The sequence below is a fragment of the Nannobrachium achirus genome (assembly GCF_963921795.1).
Source record: "Nannobrachium achirus genome assembly, chromosome: 12".
Lineage (NCBI taxonomy): Eukaryota > Metazoa > Chordata > Actinopteri > Myctophiformes > Myctophidae > Nannobrachium > Nannobrachium achirus.
This window is the reverse complement of record NC_137832.1, coordinates 34,944,991-34,970,471: the sequence shown is the minus strand read 5'-3', so window position 1 is coordinate 34,970,471 and position 25,481 is coordinate 34,944,991. Positions and strand designations below refer to the sequence as shown.

Genomic DNA, 25,481 nt, shown 5'->3' with positions numbered 1-25,481 from the left:
CAGAACGTGGACAATTGTTGCCTGACGCATATTTTTCCTTAATTTAATCGGAAATCTGAGTGTGATTCGGGAAGCAAGAAGCAACTGCCGGGGAGAAAGTGTACCTAGACGGACGGACGGAGCACGACACTGGGATTTAACATCGCATCGCCGATCAATTTGGGATATTTCTGACATTTCCTTTGTTTCAACCTTGATGTTTTTGCAGGGTATCGTGGCGCAAGATTGCATACGTAATAACAACAACAATTGCATGATATATTTCACAAGATTCAGCATATAGGCGAACACTTTAAACACATGCGTAATACTCGGTGGATTTGGAATAATATCACATAGCCATTCACCCACTCAGTCTATCTATTGATAGCTAAATGTGAGAAAGGTGGGGTGCGTGGAAATCTATTTATCTATATCTACAAGTGAAAAGAAGAACAAACGGGACCGTATACTTTCCGAGGCTAAACAGCGCAAACCCTAAGCGCGTCTGGTGCGCATTTCATCTGACAGAACGCTCCTGAAATTGCCGAGCTGTTCTGGCTCCCTTTGCCCGTAGCAAAATTGACACCGATTGGTGAAAAGGGCGAAGCGAAGCTTGTCAACTTTTCAGACTATAGGCTATATAGTGTGGATCTGTTTTCTTGATCTGCTCCTGTATATTCGCACACGATCGAAACGAGGAGAACACACTGAATGGACAGCTGACATCGATAAAGCCGTTTCTGGATTTTGGAGGAGAGCAGCAGAATGCGACCTTTTTGATTTGGACCACAAAGTCTGAGACAGACTGCTCATTGATCGCTACAATCTGCATGGAGTTCTAGTCTGGACCACGAAGCAATTTATGGTAAATACAGACAATCCTATTCTTCAAAAACGTCTTTACATGCTACTACTTAGTAATTACATGGTCATTATTTGCAACCGTTCGGTTTCCCATGGCGTGGGCTGCATCGTTTCGCTGCATAGTGCATACCTTTTGTATGGAAACGCAACGAACTATAGGAAACGATTGTTTAGAAATGCTCGCATTGCAGGACAGGGATGCTCTTCACAATGCCTTCTCTAAAAATTCAAACCGTTTGTTTCCAAGCCTGACCCCGCAATAAAGGAAGTGCTGTAAAATCGGAGTGTTAGAGAGCTAGCCTACTCGATCCTGAATGGCTTTAGGAACTGCTTTGATGTGTAATATTGGTCTTTTCAAGTATGGGTAGCAATTAAATCTATTGTCGAGGGCATTGCACCGCAGGCACCACAGTCAGGAGGATGTGACTGAAGAGTTGCAGCTCAGAGCAAGGTGTGACATTCTCATCTGTACGCCACCATGCGTCACATTATGTTTTGCAACTTGTGTAAATAGTTTCTGATGCAGTGATTTCCCCAAGCGTTATTTTAATATTAGACATGCGTTTTTGCATGAAGCTGTTATCAAGGAACTCTTACAATTAATCGAGATCTGTGCTTAATAGGTAGACCTATATAGCCTATCAGATGTACAGTAGTTCCGTAGACCTATACTCGGACTGCACTTAGGCGTTGGGTCACTTAAATGCTTTCTCAGCTCGCCTTAGCTTTGGCCACAGTATTATTCAGCAAAAGCTGATATGTCATGGAAGTGTATGTTGTATTTGAGTGTGTCCTGGCCAGTAGAAGATAGGTTGTTTTGATTCCAGTGAACTTTGAGCCTCCTGGGATTTTAATTGACCAAATCCGCCCTATTGCCTTGTGCATAGATTATTTGCTATATGGGTGTTAAAAACCTATATGCTATATGTTTTACCATAACACTACGCGTATTTTCTCAATATTTATCTACCTCTCATTTCAGTTATTCCCATTCCAACAGCTGCTCATACATCTAACTCATTGAATGTAATATGGGCCCCTACAGCAGGGCCAGGCGCCCCCATAGTCAGGGCACCTGCCATAGAGCCTTCCTGGCTGTATTGAATAAAACATCCAGTGATGTATGAGGCAGGGGCTGCACCCGAGGGGGCAGAGCTGCCTCATTTACTTCCTCCACTCTGCGCCTATGACCCGCTGAGCAAATTGTGCTCATATTAGCTCTGTGGCTGCTCCTCACCTAAACAAATAGTCTTCCCAGCATAATGCTTGCCTTAACTCAACATGATGGTTGGACAAGGCTGGGAGAATGGGATGGAAGAAAACCTCTAATATGTGGGTCACTGAATTACCTTTTGGAGTTCATAGTTCTCGTGTTGTATATTTCTTTATATATATATTTTTTTTCTGACAGTGCTGGCTCTTTTTCTTCCTGTGTAAAGTGTTACATTTGGATTGATGTGTCATATATTCGGCTGTTGTCACCTGCAATTTAAGTAATTTTAACCATCATAATGGAATTGGCAGAAGTTTATAGAGCATATTCAGCAAGGGAATTATTAACAAAAGTAACATACTAAGCAAGCCCAGACATTTGAACAATTTGCTCCAATAAAATTGTATATCAGTTTGATTGATTGATAGCATCAGGGTGAATGCAGTGTATTCTTTCTTATTAAAGTGCCTGCCTATAAGTGAATAAGTGAGCTTTTCTCATGAATATCGTTATAGTAGCTGAAGTTTAATTTCCTGCACTGTATTAATCTTTTTGAATCCCTCCATGGTTTGATTGTCTCAATGCATATACCCAGAGGCGGCGAAACTCATTTTGGCACTTTAGATCACTAAAATAGCAGATAGAAAATGGTGTGTGTGTGTGTGTGTGTGTGTGTGTGTGTGTGTGTGTGTGTGTGTGTGTGTGTGTGTGTGGTATGTGTTTTCATGTGCGAATGTGTTTTCTGAAAACCTTGAAATGCATTGTAGGTTTACAGTAGCATAATATGCTACCTTGTTTAGACTATATCTGTGAAAATGCATTGCATTGTCTGTCCGGACCAGAAATTGAATTGCATATAAGATTTTCTATCAAGATATACAACATATATCATAAAAGAGACACGGACAGTCAGGAGGAATACAATGGTGTAAACTGTAAAGCTTGTACAGCAAAGCCCAGTGATTCATGAATTACGAAACAATACTTAGAAATACAATATAATAATATGACACATGGCATTTTAGGAACAAGGCTTGTGATGTTTTTAATTTCAGAGAATGCCAACAGTGTCTCATTGGATATTGTGTTTCATAGCAGGGAAGTTGTATACTGTGTATTGATGAAACATCCCCCAGTGTCTTTACAAAGCTCCTATATGCAAAACAAGAAATACGTTTCATACTTTTTTTTTTTTGTGCACAATTGCATATTGCATTATGTGATTATAGAGGTACGTTAACTAGTGCAGTTTCTGTGCAAGCACATTTTCTTATAGTGTTTGCGTACTGCCAAAGTCAAGTCTGCGCTGCGGAGCCAAAATAACTATACATACCTGATCCTGACCCCTCGTTACAGTATAGTTACACTACCAAATCCAGTGCACTAAACTTCACACTCATATTTTAGAAGTCAATCATTAACTGTAACAGTTCTAGTATATAACTTACTTTCAGCTAGGCTTCATCTATATGGTTTGTTTATGTTCAATGGTTGACTCAAATAAGCAAATGTTGAAGAAGCTTGGTTAATGCTACTTTCAGTCTGATCATGATATGACACATGAGTAAAATAAAAAGAACTTGACCAAAGAACGGGACAGTTTGCAGGCCATGTGTTTTTTTCAACTTGTTGATAGTCTGTTTAATTGATAGCTTGATAAAAACTTCTTTCCTCACTTGTTCGTATCCAGCTATACACTTATAGTATACAATTTATCTTGAGAAACAGTGGCCTCTCTTAATATATGGTGCATAAACGTTATTTTATTCAAAGACACATACACATTGAACATTGAAATGCCTAAAAAATATTTTAGGTCGATTGATAGTCCATAAAACACAGATTATGATACTGTTGTTGTTGCATACATGTACTCCTGCTATGTTGATGGTAGCTGCTGGTTTTAACCACACTAACTTTGGTGTATTTTGGGAAAACTTTCTTTTAAGAAATATTACGAAAATTCACAAGGCAGCGCATTGTGACATGTTGTGAATTTGTAGATTGGCAATTTTTGCTATTTGTCGTATAACAAATTATATAGGGCTTAAGTGGTTAAGGTAGATGCTTTCATAGTCTAGAGAAGTATGTTCCAATCCACACTATCCAAGCTCCCCTCATTACCTACAGTATGTGAAGTCTGTACTAAAGGTTTACCTGACAGGTGTTCTGTTCATCTGATCTGATTTACTTTGATGGTAGACACTGGTAGGTTTTTCTATGACGCTGAGATCAGTTATGGCTCCATCCCTTCTTAATTCGCTGTCAGATTGAATGGAGGCTAAAGTTTAAACAGGCCCACGGGTTAATGTACAGCCATTAATGTGGAATGGTTAAGGGAGTCAAGCCATTCCTTTAGTTTTAAAAGTACTTACACAGTCAAATGTAGTCAGTGGGAACTATGTCGTTTTCCTATGTAGTGGTTAATGAATATACTGGTAAGGGGGGAAGACTGCTGTGAATGTCGTACAGTAGTTAGCTGTATAATCCACTTAGGAAAAGTGTGAGGAAAGGCATGTTCCAAAGTATTCTAGGGGGAAGAAAGGGGAATAAAGCAAATCTGACAAGCTCTCCAACAGTGAATTTGCTCTCCTTAAAAACAATGCCGCTCTTGCCTTCCTCATGGTCACATTGATTTGTTCTGGGTGACAGTGCAGGCTGCTGTGAAATCACCCCAGCGCCATTGATCTCAAGGAGAGTAGGAGGAGAGAAAGCGAGAGGGAGAGAGTATGGCGACAGAGAGCAACATGGGAAAACCTCACAATGCCCTCATAAAACGAAGGCCTTGGACACTATCAGACCAGCTCTTGTTGCAGTTCCTCAGCTGTTGTATCATAGTCTACCCAGCGCTTTGATTTGTTTTGGAGGCTTGTAAATGTTGTTTGATTTGCTATTGTGCCTCACCATGTTTCACATTATCTGCCGTGCTCTTTATTGCCACTGTTTTCCATGCCAGAAGCAAGGCTGTTTTTTTAATCTCTTGCAGCCCTCTGATTAATCTCTCCCTCTATGCTGGTGTACTTTAATCTTGAATGGAAGATATCTGATTCTCCTCGGCTATTGAGGAAGATCAAACTTTAATGGAACAAGGAACTGCACATCATCCTAATCTCCATCTCCCTGCATTTTGGTTGACTGCTCTCCCTCGGGCTTTGTAACGTTCTGCAATAGCAGGAAATACATCAGACAGATAAGATGTTTTCTCTTCATGCTTTGGTAATTTATTCCCAGATGACAATAGCCACCACTTTACATCTCTGCTATTTTATTACCTGGTTGGAGGAGCAGCATGTGAAAACATGGGAATTGATTGACAGTTACAAATGGCTGTACTGTACGATGTAAATATATGAAACTTTCCCCCAAGCTTTAATTGGGTTTTCTTAACGATTCGTCCCTTCTATGGGAAAAGTGCTAGCCCTCGTTGTATTGACAGTTTTTCACAAGAGATTGCGCTGCGTGTGACCTGCGTCATCAGTCTATAATAGCCTGAGGAGAGATAGGTTTCCACTGTAATTTGTTTGATTGCACCACAGTCAATTCAGGAATGTGGTATTGACTTGATTTTCTTCATTCAATTCTTCCATATCACTCAAATGGTGTACATTGTGCGTACCAGCCTCCGGATTGTGACAATAGCTGGATGCATATTGTTGGGTGTGCATTGTACTTATGGGGTGAAACGCCATCTACAGACAGTTAGTGCTTGTGACGAAAATAGGCTGTTATCCAATTCTAAGGGTGTTGCTGTAAGGTAATGAAATTTCCACTGACTGGAGAAAACAATGTTGTCTGGTCTGGATTGTAATTGCAGAAGCCACCTCGCCATTTTCCTAAGTTCAGCGTGAATGCAACATGATTTAATAAAAACTCTGGAGATTTGTATCCTGTATTGCCATGCCTGGCAGAAGACACATGCGTACGAAGCAGAGGCTTGCACAGATAAAACTCATTCAATTTACCTGTTGAATTTTAACCAAGCGGAGACCATTTGCACAAGAATGGCCAGCCATAATATAACAAATAGGGACCAGTTTATGTGTTTGACCATGGTCCTGGCCGACAATATTGCTAGTAGTATAAAGCCACGGTTTCCTTAATCTGAGCAGAGGAGTAGCCTGGAATTTTCGTCATTTTCTTCTCTGTTATTACTTGTGTCAAGAAAGGGTTGAAAATCCGTACAATATTAGGCCCTCAGGCCAAAGAGCTTCTGTATGCCTGCTTCCACTCACATACAGAAACATAGGAACATTGACAGGAGAACACATATACTGTAGACACACACACACACACACACACACACACACACACACACACACACACACACACACACACACTCCTAGCCTGTTTTATTACCTCCTGCCTGCTGCTGGAATTGCTTTCCTCCCTCGAGTGAGCCAGGCAAAGCCGGCTTTATTGTGTTAACCTATTTGTGTGTCAAGAGCGATTGCGGCGTTCTTTATCTCTGTTTGTATTCGGACGGGGAGACGGCAGAGAGAGAGGGAGAGAGAGTAGAGGAGGAAGGAGCCAGGCGAGCCACCGGAGTTAGACGGATGGCCGGTCACCTCGCTCCACTCTGGAGGATAATGACTGGTTGCTTAGCAATTTTTTTATCCCCCCCAGACTGGCATCCAGAGTAATCACTTTTTTTCCCCTCTAAAAGATGTCATGTATAATTATAAGCCCACTGCCATCCGTTGAAATCTGCCTAATGGGTCTTTTCATTTATTTAGGAGAGTGGGGTGATGGTGGGGGTGGATATGTAATTAGAGATTTTGGTGTGGGGGCTTGTGAACTATTAGTTTTCCTTGATTATAGAATAATAACCGTGTGTGTGTGTGTGTGGGGGGGGGGGGGGGGGGGTTCTATGTTACTTATTTTCTGTTCTGTATTGGACCAAATGGTTAACTATCACATTTACTATTTACTGTGGCATGGTCTACTTTGTGGTGAGCAGTTGGTAGAGTTTGACCAGGATTATTGTTGGACAAGAGCCACATACCCTGCTAGATAGCCCATGATGACTAACCTTTGACCTAGTACTGGTGGCAAGGTTACATGCAATTGGATGCAAGCGAGCACACACACACACACACACACACACACACACACACACACACACACACACACACACACACACACACACACACACACACACACACACACACACACACACTTTGATGACTGACCAGAGGCAATGAGTGCTCCTTTCTGTGAGCTCTTAGTTTTATTAACATTTTTATTGAGTTGAACGAATTGCTGACCTTTTGTGGCATAATGAATTGCCTGGTCTGCTTAGGGGAAATGAGAAATTTGGCAGAAATGACTGGCAACAATCCAAGCTGTTTAACTAAAGATTTGTGGTATGTTTATTCAGCAGGTGAAACAAGCTGCTCACCATTTTCTATCATTCAGATGTTAAACAGCTTCTTTATGTATGGTCGAGGCACTCTCACCTGCAGGTTTTCTGTGGTTGGTCCTACTTCTAAGCATGTCCCTATAACGTTAGACAACTGTATTTTAAAATTGCGGGATGAAGGTATTTTATCAGAACATGACCCCAATTAAAGCTGACTTTCATCGCTAGCAGCTCATTGATGTTAGCCCGAAGTCCAGCATCGTTTTAATGCCCAGCCAATTATCTCTCCTGCTTTTGAAAATGGATTCTTCCCCCTTGTATGAAAAGGTAAAAAAAATCATTTGAAGCTCCCTCTGAAGTTCAAATTAAACTTTTACATGTTTATGGTGATGAAAGTCATGCTCGCTCAGACTGAATATGCTGGGATCAAATTAAAGGTTTTGACTTGTGCAGACAGTGTAGCCACTTGTTGTTGCATCATAGAACTCCCATTTATTTGCTTATTTGTTTTGTAGTGCAGCTTCCTTTAAACAATGTCAGACATGTCTGGTATTTGCTCATGTGTGCTCATCATCCTCCATTTCTTCTGTTTATCGCTGCCTTGCTTTATCCACACTCATGCACCATTGCTAAAATCTGACAGCTTTGCTCATAACTGGGGACTTCATACAGACAAACTGAACATACAGCACCCCCCATCCCCGTCTTTGTGGTATGCTTCTGTGGCTGCATCTATGGGAACAGCTGTCCAGCTGTCACCGCAGCCAGCCAGTGAGCCACTCTCCTAGGCAACATCTGTAGAGAGAGACTGTAAGCGTGAGGGCAGCCTGCCATTCCCTACATGTCCCCAAAGACCATGGAAGTATGTCAGGCTTTTTCACTGCACATTAACACTGACCATGTCAACCGTGTCGTCAGGCTTGATTAAATGTTATCTGCCCTGCACTGAAGTAAACTTCACAGAGAGGAGGTTTTTGTTTTTTTTGTCGCAAAATAATGTTATGTGATTGAAGGGATTTACAGAGTTCTCTGCAACAGAGCACATTCGTATGCAGCTGAAAGTCCACATTACAATCGCCCTCTTTTTCTAACAATCATGCGCGCGCGCGTGTGTGTGTGTGTGTGTGTGTGTGTGTGTGTGTGTGTGTGTGTGTAAACAAAGTCCCAGCGAGCAAGGTGTAATGGCCTGGAACTGACGAGAATCCACTGGGAGAGTCTCTCCTTCATGTAGCCCTCATCCCATATTTTCATGCACCTACCACCACAGAGACATGGGGGGGGGGGGGGGTCAGTCATGGAGCCATGACAGCAGGGAGACTAACACCGCTCCAGTCCCCTCTGTCAGCCACAAACCAGGATTGTGGCGATCGCCTGGGACTTGAGGAGCAAAGAGATGCCGGGGGTGGTGTTTCTTCAGTCTCCTCTATCACTGTCTCACTCATCATTTCTCCTCTCTTCTCCTTCTCTCATTCTGTCATTAGCCTCTGTCATGTGCACTGGTGGAATAGTGAATGGATAAATACAGTAAAATCCAGTCTTGGTATAGGAAAGAGATGACAGAGCTCTGTGAATGTCTGTGCTTTGGGGGGAAAGGAGATAACCACCTTTTCACAACGTTTGACATTATAGCTGAAAATTTACACAAATTACTAAAATAAAATAAAATAACCCCCCGAATGTACAACCTCACAATGCTTGTGGAATGGTCTATTTTCGTTTTCCGTTAAGTGGTTAAGCCAACACACAGGAGTTTTGCTGTGCATTTTACTGTGCATAATGCAATCATCCCTTCGGCTGGTCTTGGATGTTCTTTTAGGAGCTGCTGTTCTTTCTTTTTCTTCTTTTTTTTAAGGACTTGATTTCTTCATCAGTCTTGTTGATAACTGAGGGCCTCTCAGGCATACTGTGCCGCTCCCTGCAGACAGCTGCAGACTCAAACAGGCTCTGGGTAAAGTTTGATGGATCCTGTTTACTGGAGCTGAGAGAATGCCTGGATGTCTCCAATTAAGTGTCACTTAAGGCTTGTCTTTTAGTCAGTTCCTCTATTTTGCTCCTCATCTCTAGTGACAGGATGGCGCTGCCAATTGTAACGCAGGTTGAGAGGAAGACATTTGGTGATTACACATTCTGTCGTGATTGAGGGCTGAAGCCAGCAACTCCAGGCAAAACCAAATTCCATATGGCTGTGGAATGAAAAAAGACAATCCTATCCACCCATTTTGAGTTTACATTCAAACAGCCCCCCTAGCCAGATGACAGGGAAATCGCCTGCTTATGACTTATCGTTTTATCATTCAAATTTACCCCATTGATGCCTGGTGCTGTGATTGGCAGCCAGTCCTGAAAGCCTAGAGCTATCTCAATCGAGCCGTGGCAGCCAGTTGGTAACCGAGACAATGGTCTCTCCTCTTTGCCTTGTTTTCACTTTTTTTTATGTCACAGAAACCTCACTGATTGCTTTTCTGCCAAGACAGCATCCTATTAATCTTTTAAATAAGGGCCAGAGCCCAGCAGTATTGTTTGCAGAAAACCGAGAGGACCTTGTGAGACCACACTGAAAAGGAAAAGGGGCAACCAGGGCTGGCTAAGTCTCATTGTGGCAGGAAAGCCGAGCCTCCTTAAAACCCCAACAATATTAGAAATCTAATAGCTACTGTGGAGATGGATTGAACAGAGGTCTGAATGTAGCCAGGGCTGTCTGGCCCTACCTGATACTCTGCAGTGTTTCCTGTCCTCTCTTGCTCACCGCCTGGCTCTCCAGGTGTATTCTGTGCTTTGATCTGCGTTGTGGCGGCCTGAATGAATGTCTTTGTGTTTTATGGCCAATGTCTTTGTATATGCACTTATTGATCCCCTTTGGGGATGAAATGTATTTGTTCAACTCTGGGCTGAAACAGTATAACAGCAGATCATCAGAGGCATTGTGATGAGACTTATGGACAGTGACACTTTCACTCTGTACTAGCTGGCCATTAGAGGGAAAACATAAATATCTCTTCTTGTGAATACTGTGTGTACACTGTCCCTGCACTACAATGTGTTTCTTGTAACCAAGAATAACTTAATTGTAAAAGTCATTGCACATCTGCTTTGTTTACCCTTTCAAAAAGAGAAGCTTTCTGCACTCTGATTACACGGGTTATGTTTTTGTGTTTAATTAAGGGTAATTTGTACATTATTTTCCTCAGCAGTAGGATTTTATTTTTTTCTTTTTAGAGAGAGAGAGAGAGCTTGTTCGTCCTTGTCAAAGTGGTTGTTAATACAGAACAAGCACTGTGTTCCTGACACCTTCATCTATGTAATGGGCGCGTTCTTGTGCAAAAAAGGGTCCATAAACCAAACCATGCAAAGATGATGAACATCTGGTTGAGGACAACTCAGCGTGGACTCCGTAGCTGTGTTTTGAGATGTCAGTATTTATGGCGCCAATAATACCATGAAATTATATTCAATGCTGTCTGTCGAGTCACGGTATGCCATCCAAACATCCTTGTCCCCTCCACGCTAGCTGAGGTGAAGCAACCCCAGGCCATGGAAACCCAATGAGGCAGGGCCGGCCCCAGACGGCCAGCCTGCTCTCACTCACACCCAGGACAGAACAGAGCCACATGATAGCCAGACCGCCGGTCAATGGAACTGGATTGACTTTCCCCCTCCGGTCAGCCTTGCTTTGTGATCTCTGTGTGTGTATGTGTGTGTGTTTCTGTGTACACACACATGCATGTATGTGAGTGTGTGCGCACGCTGTCGTGCCTAACTGCATATGTGCGTGTGGCTATTCATAGCTATTCATCCTCTATGACCCACAGTTGGCCCCTCCTCTCCAAAAACACTGGAAATCAATCCATTAATAATGAAACACACAGAGAGTTCAGAACAATATCACCCCACTATTTATATAGGCTTTAGCTTGGCACTGTTCTATTATTGCCGTCTCACATGATACTGCTGAGAGAATATTGAGATTTTGAATAATACATGATTGGCGAAGTGTTGGATTTTACTTTTTAATTATGTACTTTAATGTCTGGAAAGAACGTCTGCCTGCCTGTTTGTTCCATAATATGTGAGTGACACACTCTGCTGAAATGCTCATCAGTATTTTATTTTTTGAGAAGGGTTCTAAGGGTGCTGCCGCTGTTTTATCGCAATGGTGGTTTGCTTTGTTTTTGTTTAAATGTCAGTCAAAATGGAAGCAGAGTAATTCCTACAATTCCTTTAACCACTTTCAACCATGGTGTCTATATTTTGGGCTTGCCTTGTTGTTTTGGTAAGCAATAGGGAAAATAGCAGATCTACAAGCTCACATGTGCCACAGGCTATTTTTGCTGCGCAACACCATGTGATGAGGTCTAAAACAAGTGGTTTTAAAGAGACAAGCCAGGCCCAGTGAAGTATGTGTCTTCTGTAACAGTTGGCCCATGTTATCTACATGTAACTGTGTGTCTGCCTTGCTCCTGACCTTGCAAATGCGTGTAAGGGGGGGGATTTCATTACTGTTTGCCGTTGTGGAGCAGGTTAAACACAAACACCACTGTCCCAGATTCAGCCTTCAGACCTTCACCGCCTTTCACCTGTGTCTGATCCACAAGCAAGCGGCTCGAGTCTTTTCCCTTCATCCGCCCCCAAAAAACGGTCTCTAAAACTCGGTCCTTTGGATTTCAAAGGACTCGCATAGCTCGACTGTGTCGAAGCACGCCCCTCCTCCCTGACCCCCCTCCTCTCAGAGACAGCACTCTTGACCTGCTGCCCCATTGTTTTCCACCAGGGATGGATGGATGGGGAGCTGCCTCTGCCTCTGCGATCCTTCACTCAATAGCCGCTCCATCTGTCGGCTGCATGACTCTGGGTTACAAGGGGGGATTTTGCTCCGTCTGTGCGGGGTGTGAAAGGACCCATCTCTGGGGGGGTGGGCTTCCTGAATGGGGTTTTAAAGCTGCAGTAGCGGGTTGCGGTCATGCACCCCCCTTCTCTATCCCTGTCATAGACCCAACATAGTCGACTGGGACGTGGAGGATGAGAGGCCTTCATTATGTCTGTTCACAGGCCCCTGGGCGACAGGGTCACCTTGTCCCTAAACAAATGCTGCCCTCAGTGGGGTTGTTGGCACTGCATGTGTGTGTGTGTGTGTGTGTGTGTGTGTGTGTGTGTGTGTGTGTGTGTGTGTGTGTGTGTGTGTGTGTGTGTGTGTGTGTGTGTGTGTGTGTGTGTGTGTGTGTGTGTGTGTGTGTGTGTGTGTGTGTGTGTGTGTGTGTGTGTGTGTGTGTGTGTGTGTGTGTCGCGCACACATACACACGCAAAAAGGGGGTTGAGTATTTGAGTATAAGAATGCACCATCAGGAAGGGGACAGAGGCCTTGGCTGTGAGGACATTTATCTAACATCTCTGCCTTTCACATCAAACCCTATTCAGTGCTACCCGTCTGGATCAGCCTTTCAAAGGGGGTGGAAAAAAACACTCTAGGCAGCTTTACAGGTCAGCATTTAGAGACTAACAAAGCTGCTGATGTTATTCTCCATTTCCCTTGTATCTTGTGTAAAAAGAAAACCTTTATGAAATATCTATCCTTGTTTTCACTCTTTTGCGAATCTTCCATTACTCCCTTCGGGTTGAGGTTTCGCCATAGTGCTGCTGTGTGATTGAAGCTAGAGAAATGTTGTAGAGCAAAACACCACAGAAACGGCAACATTGTTGTCGTTTCTGTGGTGTTTTGCTCTACACTGGATTGTGTGCAGGTGTCACGTACTGCCGATCTCCAAGCTCACGTGTCACAGTTGTGCGCTTGTGAATCGGCTATTTTCGATGTGCGACACCCGCGTGCAACCAAGTATAACTCAGGCATTATAGGGGATGTTTGTGCACTAAATTGAAATCTTTCACTGTTTTGACAGCTGGTTCACCTTGAGCAATCAATGTTGAAATGACTGTGATTCAGACTTATGGGATGAGGTCCTCTGTCTTGTTATTTAGCATTGCCCTCTCAGAATAAAAGAAAAAGCTTTTCTTTTTTCCCCTGGAATAGCTATTATGTTTTTTTCTTTTTTGGGGAGAAATTCTTATTTCCTTCCTGCGGGCCAAAGTAATTCTTCTGGTTATACATATTATCATTCATGTCTAGGCTATAATAAGCTTCTCTCCCTCTCTCCCTGTTCTCTAACAGCACTTGACAGCATTAGGAAGTCAACTGCAGCCTAATTCAGCTCTCTCCCTTGCCTCTCTCGCTCTTTTGTTTGTATCTAATGGGGGTCCTCTTGGCCTATCTCCTCTTACCAGGAAGCTCAGTCTTGATGAGGCTCAGGCAGAAACACTCAGCCCCCTCACTCCCTCTTCCCTCTTTTTTATTTTATCACAGAGGCACAGTTGGCTACAGCTCCACTGCCGAGGCCAAAGCGCAGGAAACGTCTCAGCCGCCAGCGTGCACAGAATGCCCTCTGAACACACCTTTACTTCAATTAAGATGATTTAAGTAGCAGGGCCTGTTCCTCTCATGTGCTCAGACTTTAACGGCCTGTGCTCTGCAGGTGTTTGCTGAGCTGCACCCCCGCCCTCCTCCTCAGGCTCGAGGAAGACAAAGTGAGGAATGTTGAGCAGACAGACAAGCAGGCGGTGGGTTCGGGGAAGAAGCCCCCCCTCTTCAGACAAGAGGACTGAGATAGAGTTAAGGGTGGGGGGGTGGCTGAGTGGAAGGAGTGGAGGTAGAAAACTGCAGTGACAGCAGAATGAATAAATTGAAAAATTCTCCCGTTGTAAATTGTCTATCGCTTGTGACAAACGATCTGATAGGCAAGCGGGGCCGGGTTTTCCGACGCATTCGTCCCAATAGAGCTGTGAATAACTGGTCTATCTCCACACTGCTTAGCACCGGCCCCACACTTAATAATTCATACGGTGTGAAATATTTTCCCCGGTTCAGATATGCCGAAGAGCTGCCGCCAGCAGCAGGCGGGGGGCGGTGAGGTTGGATGAGGGGGGGTGTCCCTGTGGTGCTAATTTGGGGGGGATGGTGACGTGCACAGATTTCTAAAGGTAGGAGATGCCTGAGAGACATTTTGTGTTCTGTTATTGCGGGGAGTCTTGAGGGGGTTCCAGGAGGTCCCCAGCAACATTTGTTCATATAGCATCAAAATTCATATTCTATTCTATACACACTGTGAGCTTGTAGATTAACTTTTTCTCCGCTGCCTAATATGTATCAATTTGGGGGTTCTTGAGGAAGGAGTGTTTGAGAACCACTGAAGTACAGTTTTAGCCGTTTTCCAGTTTGCCGAGTGTTGTTGACACTGGTGGTGGCAGGTGTCTCACAGGACACCTGGTTTGGTCTCCTGTTTCCATCAGGTGACTCCCTGTGCCCCTGGGGCTCCTTGAGCAGAGCTAAGAAGCCAAAGCAGCTCACATGGTACCTGACCTTATCGTCCCCTTCCTCTTCTGCAGCACAGGACTCCACTGTGAAATCCCGAGTGTTCGTTTATCTTGTGAGAGAAGGGCACAAATGGATACATTAACGCCATTAACGCTGAGGGTTTGACTGTGTGAGCTTACAACTTCACCTCATTCTCTATGGCAATGAACCTAGACCCTATAATGGCTTTGTGTGGGTGTGTGTGAGCATGTACACTGTTGTGTGTCTGGTGTGGTGCTATCACTGCTGCACGTGCATCGTTTTCTATTTTATACCCTCAGCACTGTGTGGTTTTGTCTGGTTTGTTCCGCAGATCGCTCCTGTACAAACTGGGTTTTTATGGTTCGCATTCAAGCCCTGATACCAATTATACAAACTATAAAAAATTTAAGGAGGACAGTCTTTTATAATTTAATCCTAAAGTAATAGATTCTATTAAAAATGCATGAGGGGAGCTTTATAGATGGAACTAGAATTAGTGTCTATCAAAGACTCCAGTCAAGGATGCATGGAGAACGGGCAGCAGGAGGGGTGGTATCGCCTCATTATTCAAATAGGATATGATTACCACAGAGCAGAATCCCTGGGCCAGGCCTCAGTGGCCACTCTAATCAGGAAGAAAAGAATTCTAGTTGGGGTGATGATCGTCTGCTATGATGTTGTGAAATGAAATGTGTTTTTTTCCTAGTCTTAATCTGGCATCCCTATTTTTGGAATGTTTTCCAAATTGTTCAAAAATGTTTCAAACATTTGTTTTTTAAATTGTAAAAATAGATCAACACGTTCACAACAACCTGTCGGTATGCGACACATTGTGAGCTTACCGATTTTATCTATTTTCGAAATGGGGCTTAACTCTGACGAATTGGGCCATACATCACTTGAAAGTGATGTATGGTTTAGGATTTAGTCATGCTATCACTGGATACACTTTGTCGACTGACTTCCTTTGTCTTTTAGCTTCCTTTTGTTTCTCCTCCCTGGTGTTTCACTGCAGATTGTTTAGTCTTGTCCTTGCTGAAAGCGTGTAGAAAGTGTTCAAGCGTGAAAACAGGAAGCCTGCACTGCTGTAACTTAATGGTTCATGCGGTGAGGGAGTGGTAGACCTTTTACTGGCCTCAGTGCTCCTTGATTTACCCCACGTAGCTTCCTGGACAGGTGAAAAGCAGAGAGAAGAAGTTACATATTTTCTCTTTCAGCTTCATTTTTACAAAAATGTCACATTTAAACTTTCCAACCATTTGTATTTTCATTTTCCAGCGACTTTGGCAGTGGAGTGAGGTAAACGATTTTTCTGCACTGTAAGTTTTAGGGACTTCACATCGCAACTGAATCTTTTTCACTATTGTGATTTGCATGAACGATTACAGATACAGATCAGGACAGTGTCGTAATTCACATACGAAAACAGCTTCTGAAAAGGCTCCATATCTATTAACGTGCAACAGAAATTGGATTGAAAAAGCCAATAAAATCTGAAACCCTCATGAAGCTTATATGGATTTTAAGTTCTGCCTCTGAGGTAAATTCCTTGCCTTTTTGATGTAATGGTTGCCTGTTTGTGGAATAAATCCAATAGGCTAAATCGATCATCTCCGTGGAAAGGTCAAGAGGAGAGGCGCTGGTGTTTGAAGTGCTTATCCCATGGAGGAGTGCCAGAAATGTGACACCTCCATAAGAGTGGGTGGTGGCGGGCAGATTAGTGACGGACAGGGTGGCCCAGGGGGATGATTTAGGGAGATTCAGCTCTAAATGCATCACATATCGAGAGAGCGATGGGGGAGAGGCGAAAAAGTTTAAGCCGCCTACCCCAATCCCTATTTTCAATAGAAAAGCATATTAGTAGATTAAAATAAAAAAACATTCTCACACAAGGACATGGGCAGCAGAGGTGAATAAAAGTTTATATAAGTTTAAACTTCCTGCTCATGCTTTATATTTAATATTGTTTGAAGTCTTTGGTAGGCTTCATCCCTCTGCCTTCTAATCTAATCTGGAGTGGGTGGTTATGGGCTGCATCTGTGCTCAGAGTTGAAATGGGGCTCTCTCTCTCTCTCTCTCTCTGCCTAATCCCCTATCCAGGGATCACTCGGTAGGGTGAAGACAATTACTAGCCTGCTTTCTCATGTTAATGGAATCACTAACTAGATCTTGCAAAAAGAGGGGGAAAATAAATGGAGGGTGGAGAGGAGAGACAATGTTGTAGAAAGATGACCCAGCTAAAATGGGTTTTTAGATTACCATTTAATTATTGATAGAGTCCCAGTTGTAATGCCTAAGGTCAGGATTTAGAGAGTATTTTCAGAGAGAATAGATCACGCTCTTCTGGAGTATATAAGTGTGTGTTTATGTGTGTGTGTGTGTGTGTGTGTGTGTGTGTGTGTGTGTGTGTGTGTGTGTGTGTGTGTGTGTGTGCGTGTGTGCGTGCGTGCGCGCGCGCGTGTGTGTGTGTGTGTGCGCACGCAAGCTTGTAGATCTGCTATTTTTTGAAAAGTCGTGAAAATGTGTGCACATCTTTGAATATATGTATTTTTTAAGAGAACATTTTTGAGTGGTGGTCTCCGCCACTCCTGTAATTCGCTTTCACAATGTTACTGGCTGGCTGGCCGTGTATGTCTGTCGCCTGCCATACCTCTCCTGACCACACACACAGACCACAAACACACACACACGTTAAAGGAGGGGCGCTATTGAGCAGGCAGACTCAACACTCTCTCTCTCTCTCTCTCTCTCTCTCACACACACACACACACACACACACACACACACACACACACACACACACACACACACACACACACACACACACTATAGGTGATGTAGGCCTAATAATCTGTTACAACAAGTAGAAGTTTTCATATCAAAATAAAAATAAACAAATAATTGATAATAGCGGATCTACAAGCTCACAATGCGTCCACCCGTCCATCATTAGCCGAGTTTCTTAAAGCAGGTCAAAATAATAATAAACAAATAATAGTTGGAAAAAAGCAGATTTAAGCTCACAATGGGTCCGTCCGTCCGCCTGTCTCCCGCCACTGTTGAGCATGAGCAACGTTGCAATCCATGTATTTGACTCTTTTTATTTGACTATTTTTATTTGACCACCACTCAGTTCACAAGGTGTGATTTTTAAGAGAACATTTGTAACTCAAATTTTGCTTCTGGGGGGTCCCTGGAACTAAATATTTTGAGATGGGGGTCCATGGCCAAATACATATCAATTTGGGGGTCCTTCACGTGAAAAAGTTTGAGCACCACTGACATAGAAACAAGGTTTTGAAATATTTAAAGACTTTTCATGATTTTTCAAAAATAGCAGATCTACAAGCTTGCAGCGCGGCACTCAGTGTGATCTTGTATATCTGCTATTTTTCAATAGTTAAAGCACAAAATGTGAGTGAATCCTTGTACCTAGGGACCAGAATTTGGTGCGACACCCCTGCGTGTGTGCGTGCCAGAGGGTGGGTCGGTGTCTGAGGCAGATGTTGAAAGAGCAGAGCACCACAATGTCACTTACAGATCAGAAGCTACAGTATGTGCCAGCGAGTCTACCACTCACCTTTTTATCACCTGCCTCCAGCAAGGTGTCAGGAGTGGGTTTAAATTGAATTAATATGCAAGAATTTATAGATTCTATCCCATGGCATTTCTGTAGGGAAGGGAAGAGAATATTGCAGTTTCCATCTGCACTAATTACAGGGTCTTGGCAAGTGTTATACCTGTCTCTTGTGAAGGACAAACCCAGTCACTGAGCAGTAAGTCACAGAGCAGTAAGTCACAGAGCAGCAGGAGCTCATCTGCTAGAGAGACTACAAGAAGAGCGATGTCTCCAGGGCATTTTTACTGTGATATTTTTTGATGTGTTGGGAACGCTGACTACCTTGAACTCTGCTAGCAACATCAATAAACTAAACGACTTCATCCGACTTCCTTCTCCTCTCGCGCTGAGAAAAGCTAACAGGCTTTGCATGGTATGTTGACTCAAACTGGGACTCTAAAAGAGTTGCAGTGTGTGATTTACGGGCATATTAAAATCTAAAGTGTGACCAGTTTTAAAGTCTTTACATCATGGCACACTTCGTCCGAGGTTGGCAAATTCTTCATTTCTTACCTGGCCTGCTGTTAATCATTGAACCTTAACTCACCTCAGCCCCTGCCTCTTTCATGAGATTTTGTTTAATGGTGATAATAAATTGCAACAGATGCATAGTGTCATTACCCCTGAGACGTAGCTGAAAGTTGAGAGCTACCACTCAGAAATTGGGTCAGTGTTTGTCTCCCTAATGACCCACCAAATAAATCAATATGGGGCCAAAACGTATCAAAATCCTTGAGAGGGAAAAGATAATCAGTCTGCACCTTGGCTTTTATCTTGGTGATGACCTCTCTCCACTCATTTCCCTCGTCTGGCTGGTCAAACTCACTGATAAAAACAACCTCTTATCAGCTCACTTTTGTCGTGGAAAATGTGTTGCCATTTTAAATCATTACAAGCTTCTTTGCCTAATCAGTTCACAGTGACACCAAGACCTTGCAAGTTGAGGCAGAAGGTATGCAGATATGAATAATTTACACCTGACCCTACCACAAGTTCAACGGTCTATTCATGACTGGTTTCTACTTGATGTCTGTATTTCCAGCCTACTTGGGTTGTAGTGGTTTTCTTGTATGTATTTTTGGGTTTGTTAGTCAGCATTCCAGTAAAATACCTTAGATATCCGCTGTGGGAACAGCTTGTTGGTGGTTTTATGCCATCTGTGTCCATAGCCACTAGGCGATTACCTACAGGAGTCTCACTTCCCACAGTCCAGTTGGATTTCCCCCTGCCTGCATGGTCAAGGCCAGCTTTGAGGTGAAGACAACAGCTGGAGAGTAGGCATTATGAGCTAAAGGGAGGACTGCTGAGTCTCAGTGATGGCATCTACAGTCAATGCCATGCGGAGAGAGGAAAACAGCCATGCTTGGTTCTCAACTTCAGGCCAAGGACCCCTTAGTTGAGAGAGAGATGAAGCAGTGACCCCCAGTCCCCATAACATTTTATGGATTCCATATAGTTTCAGCGTTTGACACCACGATCATCAGTGTATTTTGGATTCATGTCAATTTGTGTTTTCAGATATTTAACCACTTTAACCGTCAACACTCAATAAACTTGACCTTTCACTCTGTACTTACTACTTAGTAGTCTTCTCTTTTTACTTAGTCTGCTCATTTTCCCCTCTACACCAAACCTCTTTGCCGAAAATAGCAGATCTACAAGGTCACAAGCCTTGTGCTGCGCTTTTGGCTACAGTTCTCAGAATATGGACGCTAGGGTTCAGATGGTTAATATAAAAATGTTTCTATCACACAATGATTTGGAGGCCCCCCCTGTAGTAACTCTGAGGACCCCCTAGGGGTCCCGGACCCCCTGTTGAAGACCTCTGGTCTATGCTGTTTTGCTGTGTCAGTTCTAGATATTTTATTCAACTCCTTAAAAATCCAATAGAAACCAAAAGCAGAACGCGCTTCAGCCAGTTCGAAGGTAGAAGGGCTTGTTGGTGCTTAACAGGGATAACTTGAATCAGAGAGAATAGCTGGGCAGGAGAGACTACCCAAATAAAATATACTGGAGCATTTGGCTGGTCTGCATGTATTTGTTATTATGCAGGGAACCAAAAGCATCTTTGTCAAACATTTAATATATCCTATGAGATCAGTGTTTCTTTACTCTGGTGCATTTGATTGCCCTCTGGGCATCCCAGCACACTAATGTTATGCATGACTGAATATTGGATCTGTGACACTGTCCACTGAAAGACCCTTGAGTTGTCCTTTAGACCATGGGAATTGAGGGTCACCTAGGACCAATAGAAAGTACTGTTTAGAGGCAGGCATCAGCAAGTCAGGAGGAGAAATCACATTGTTTGAATTTAATTATATTCCATTGATTTATTGACCACACATTAACAAGTATGCATTTGAAGGTTAGGGCATTTTTGTGTGAAGGCATTTCTCCATCTCTCTCTCTCTAACACACACACACACACACACACACACACACACACACACACACACACACACACACACACACACACACACACACTCAATTTCAATTTCAATTTTCAAAAGTGACTTTATTGGCATGAGAAAACATTAAGTTTACATTGCTAAAGAAAAAGTGGAACAGAACAGTCAAAACAAAATCATGGGAAATGTAGTCATTAGGTTTTTGTTTGACTAATTTCTAGCTTTTATTTGGTTACTCTTTAGGTAAATTTGTACATTTCCACCTTTAGTCAATGCTTCATATCCAGAGTAAAATCGCAGACACGGTGTGTTTATTTTTAGAACACAGTTCTTATATGAGGCGATCTAAGATTCCTCTATGGGAATATCAATGCAAAAAATAACAATGTGAACCCGGGTAATAGCACCATCTAGCGACAGTGACGTCACACTTCGGTGGTCTATAGCAGTGGTTCTCAACCTTTTCAGGCCGTGACCCACAAAATAATCATATTTTAACTGGGGACCCCCCACCCTGACAAGCACTAAGAGTTGAGGAATTACATTTTGTAACGGTTCTATTGTGAAAATAGCAGATCCACATGCTCACAACGCCTCACATTGCGAGGCATTGTAAGCATATCGGCTATTTCACAATTTCTGCCTCTAATCTTGGACAATTTGATGTTTAATTTGTAATTTTAGAGGTATTAAAAAGTCCTTGAATTGTCACTTTAGAAATGTGCAGATATACACTTAAACTTAAACTTTATGTTGGTTTGTTTACTGTTGAGTGAGAAAATAATGTTGCACATTAATCATCTGGAGACCCCCCAAAATAGTTTGGGGGTCCCGACCCACAGATTGAGAACCACTGGTCTATAGCAGCAGTTGTTCAAATGTGTTTACTGTTTATAGGTATTTGCTCTGTTTGTATAGTATTTCTGTAGTATGTATTGAGATCCCCCCGGTGCAGACAGCCTGTCTCCCCACTCTCAGTCTCTCTCACTGTTTGACTTCTATTTCTTCATAAATTGACAAGAGCCTCTCTTTGAAGTTCAGGAGCCAAGCTGAAGAATGACAAGACAACAAACAACGAATCAAACCGTTAAAGACAATGAATGTTGTTTGAATATTCAAGTGACTCTAGGAGGGGTAGGGGGAAACAGAATAGACCCCTATTATGTTGTTCTTGTTGTGTTGAACCATGAATAGACCTTTCTTTGACATCAATCATTGTGCCATGCACTGGGATAAACTGAGAATTTGTCTTATCAAGCTATAAGTAATTTGAACTATGCTTTACAAAAGAAGTAATAGGCTACATGGAATGTTGGAGTTTTACTCTGAAAACAAAGTAAATGTTCTTCACTTTACAGCAGTATAGTGGTGTGCTGGTTGGTGTGTGGAGTTGATGTCAGTGGAATGTGTCTTCAAGATTGTTCTTGTATCATTAAAATAATTACATTTATGAAATAAAGCAGAAACATAAGAAACATCTAAAGTGATTCAACCTAATCATGAAATTAACACATTTTTACCAGCGGGAAGTGTCATGTCACATACTGTACTGTGAAACTGTATTCAAAGGAGCTTTATTGAGAAAACATACGTTTACATTGACAAAGTAAGTTTCAAAACATAATAAAAACAGTTGAAAATGGGGAACATAAATATATACAGTTGGAGGGGGTACAGCATTGTGAACCATTGTCTAGAACAGTTGTTTTAGCTCAAGACCCAAAAGAGAAATTAAACATTTGCCTGGGACCCAAACTAAAGTGAAAATATAAACTACAAGCTCACAATGCATCGCTTCGTGCCACAAGCTTGTGGATCTGATATTTTCAATACTTCTTAAACGTTTTTTTTGGTGGTCTACTCTAGAAAGTAGCTCTAAACAACCATTTTATTCGCTCTAGCGTTGCTCTCACAGTCCATCACTAAACCGTTTGTGTTTTATTTAAAGCACTTTGAATTGCCTTGTTATTGAAATGTGCCATACAAATTCAAACCCTGAAGAAGACTTGTTGAAAACAGTTGTATATTTCCCGTGTTCAGCACCTCCTTACTACTGGTGTGCGCTCCTGTTCCAGTGTTTTCCGTATACAAATAAATTAGACGTGTCTTATAAACTCTCTTTGGTTCTATGTTATTAGGTAGGATTTTGAAAAATCATTACAGTATTTTTCTTTGTTTAGATTGGGGGGAACTAGGTCTTCTACACAACCACGCACGCGCACACGCACACACACACGCACGCACGCACACACACACACACACACACACACACACACACACACACACACACACACACACACACACACACACACACACACACACACACACACACACACACACACACACAAGAGGTTTGTTATGGCAGAATCATATTCAGAACATCCTGGACATTATATCAAGCTAAACTGTATATTCGCTGGACTTGTTCCTTTGGAAGCACTGTCTAGATATCAAATGCAAAGGGTGCTACTTGGCTATAATAGTCTGGTTCACTGCTTTCCATGCCCTTTATTTGCCATTAATGAAAACTGGCCCTGCACGAAGATGCAGCAGTTGGCCGTGAAGTCAATTAGTCCTCGTTGCTATTACAGGGTTGACATTAGTCTAGGCAGGCGTGTTTTGATTAGAGATGACAGGGTACTCAGTGCCATTGGACTGCCAGACATTCCTCACCCTGCATCCCATGGGTGAAGCAATTGAAACTGACTGGAATATGGAACCTAATAGCTCAGTGTTTTTGCCAAGATGCCCCCCATCTGCAGGGAAACCTCCCATGAACACGGCTATAGAGAACACGCTATGCTATGTAAGCCTCAATAACGGTGTCGCGCTGTAGAGAAGATATAAGGCTGTGCTACCGATATGTTATTTCAACACTGTATATCACGGCAATAATAGTTAAACTGTGGGCTTTAACACACAAAGGCCTTTTGTTGTGCTGTTATTTATTGTGCTCTGGCGTTGGGCTGTGCAGTGCTGTTGGGTGTGCACATCCAGGGGCTTGTATTGTTAGGGAATCGGTGACTCTTGTTTGTGGAGCTGGGAGGGTTTGTTAACAATGCCTTTTTTATGTCCCAGAGTGCGTGCCGGTCGGCAAATGTCCTCCGAATTTTCGTTTGTGTGTTTGTTAGTGGAAACCTCTCTCTCTCTGTGTTTGTGTGTGTGTGTGTGCGTGTGTGTGTGTGTGTGTGTGTGTGTGTGTGTGTGTGTGTGTGTGTGCACGTGCGTGCGTGCGTGCTTGTGCGTGCGTGCGTGCGTGCGTGCTTGCAGGCCTGTAGATTAAGGTCTGTGTACATAACCCTGTCATTGTGTGCTCTGTCCAGTCTGTCCATGGACCAGTTTTCTATCTTGTGTGCGTGTAATGTGTATGTGTGTACACATGCACATGCATGCTCACACACACACATGCATGTGTGTGCACGTACACAGGTGCATGCAGGTACGTGCATGTGTGACCACCATGTATGTGTGTGCGTACACGATATGTGTGCAAATGATTTTGTATGGGTGTGTGGAAAGTGGCGAGCTAAGGGGGGGTTATACTGCCAGCCAGGCCTTCCTAATGGGGCCTTTCACTCTGCCTCCATTCATGTGACGGCATAGTGACGGAAGGGGGGAGCTGGGGATTAAGGGGGTAGAGGCAGTGCCTTGTTAAAGAAAAAGAAAGGGTTTGAGTGTGTCGATTGGATTAACTTGTTTGGGCTTATTAAGAGGGGAGACACAGCAGCTTGTTAAAAGCGCTGCATGGGGCATCCCACAGTGAGACGGCAGGGTCACCATTCAATTAGGTTGAAGCCCCACCCCGGTTCATTGTGGAGGCTGGCTGCCAGGCTCCCGGACCATGGCTGCTCCTGGTGGGTGGGTGGGGTGGGGGGTGGGGGGGGGGGCTGGAGTGGAGTTTTCACTCACAGCATTTTAACCCGAGATAGAGAAGCCTTAAAAGTGTCTTGGTGATGGGTCAACTATGTAAACCTCAGAGGGACCTTCTGGACAACCTCACTCTTTCATATACAGATAAAACACATGCCTGCGTCCTGACTCGCGCACACACACACACACACACACACACCATTTATTCATCCATGACCACCTCCTTACTCCCCCGCTTGGCAGGATGCTTATCTGGGCCGACAGCTCCGGGTGCGGGGAGCCATCGCCTGTGATCTCTGCTGCAGTTTAAGACCTTTTAACTGAGAAATACCCCACCGCCACAAGCCCACCGCCTCTCGATTCCAGCGTATTCCCTCATCTCCCAGGATCGATGTTCCACCCCCATTCCAAACCCTGTAGCAGAGTTGGCAGAATGGGGAAAGAGCCGAAAGGCAGGCTGGCTTTTTGCGATAATATCCCCACATTGGTGTAATAGGAGACCCATCCATGAGTGGATTTGATGAGTGGTGTGCAGGTAATTTTTTTCTTTTATTTTCTTGCTTTGCGGAGTCTTGCACATTCACCAGGACCTTTGCAGGGATTGACCCAGGCATGCATGATCTCAGAAGACAGGTTGTTTGGGTCAGTGAGGGTGTGGTAGGGTTATAGGGGAGATCATTTCCTGCCTCTGGTAGACATCTGCTGAAGACTACTATGAGCCTATGGGAGGAGACGAGAGGAAGGGGGGGACGTGACAAACAAGCCAAAGACTTCCTCCGTCT

At 43.3% G+C, this 25,481-nt stretch overlaps 1 protein-coding gene across 1 annotated transcript in view; it reads left to right on the top strand.

The window, feature by feature from the left end:
• Window positions 1-742: 742 nt before the first annotated feature.
• The window catches only part of fam222aa (family with sequence similarity 222 member Aa), a gene marked incomplete at its 3' end in the record, with an annotated part of 50,460 nt that continues 25,721 nt past the window's right edge, over window positions 743-25,481 (top strand). Inside the window, exon 1 of the mRNA XM_080739542.1 lies at window positions 743-847. The remainder of the gene's footprint in view (window positions 848-25,481) is intronic.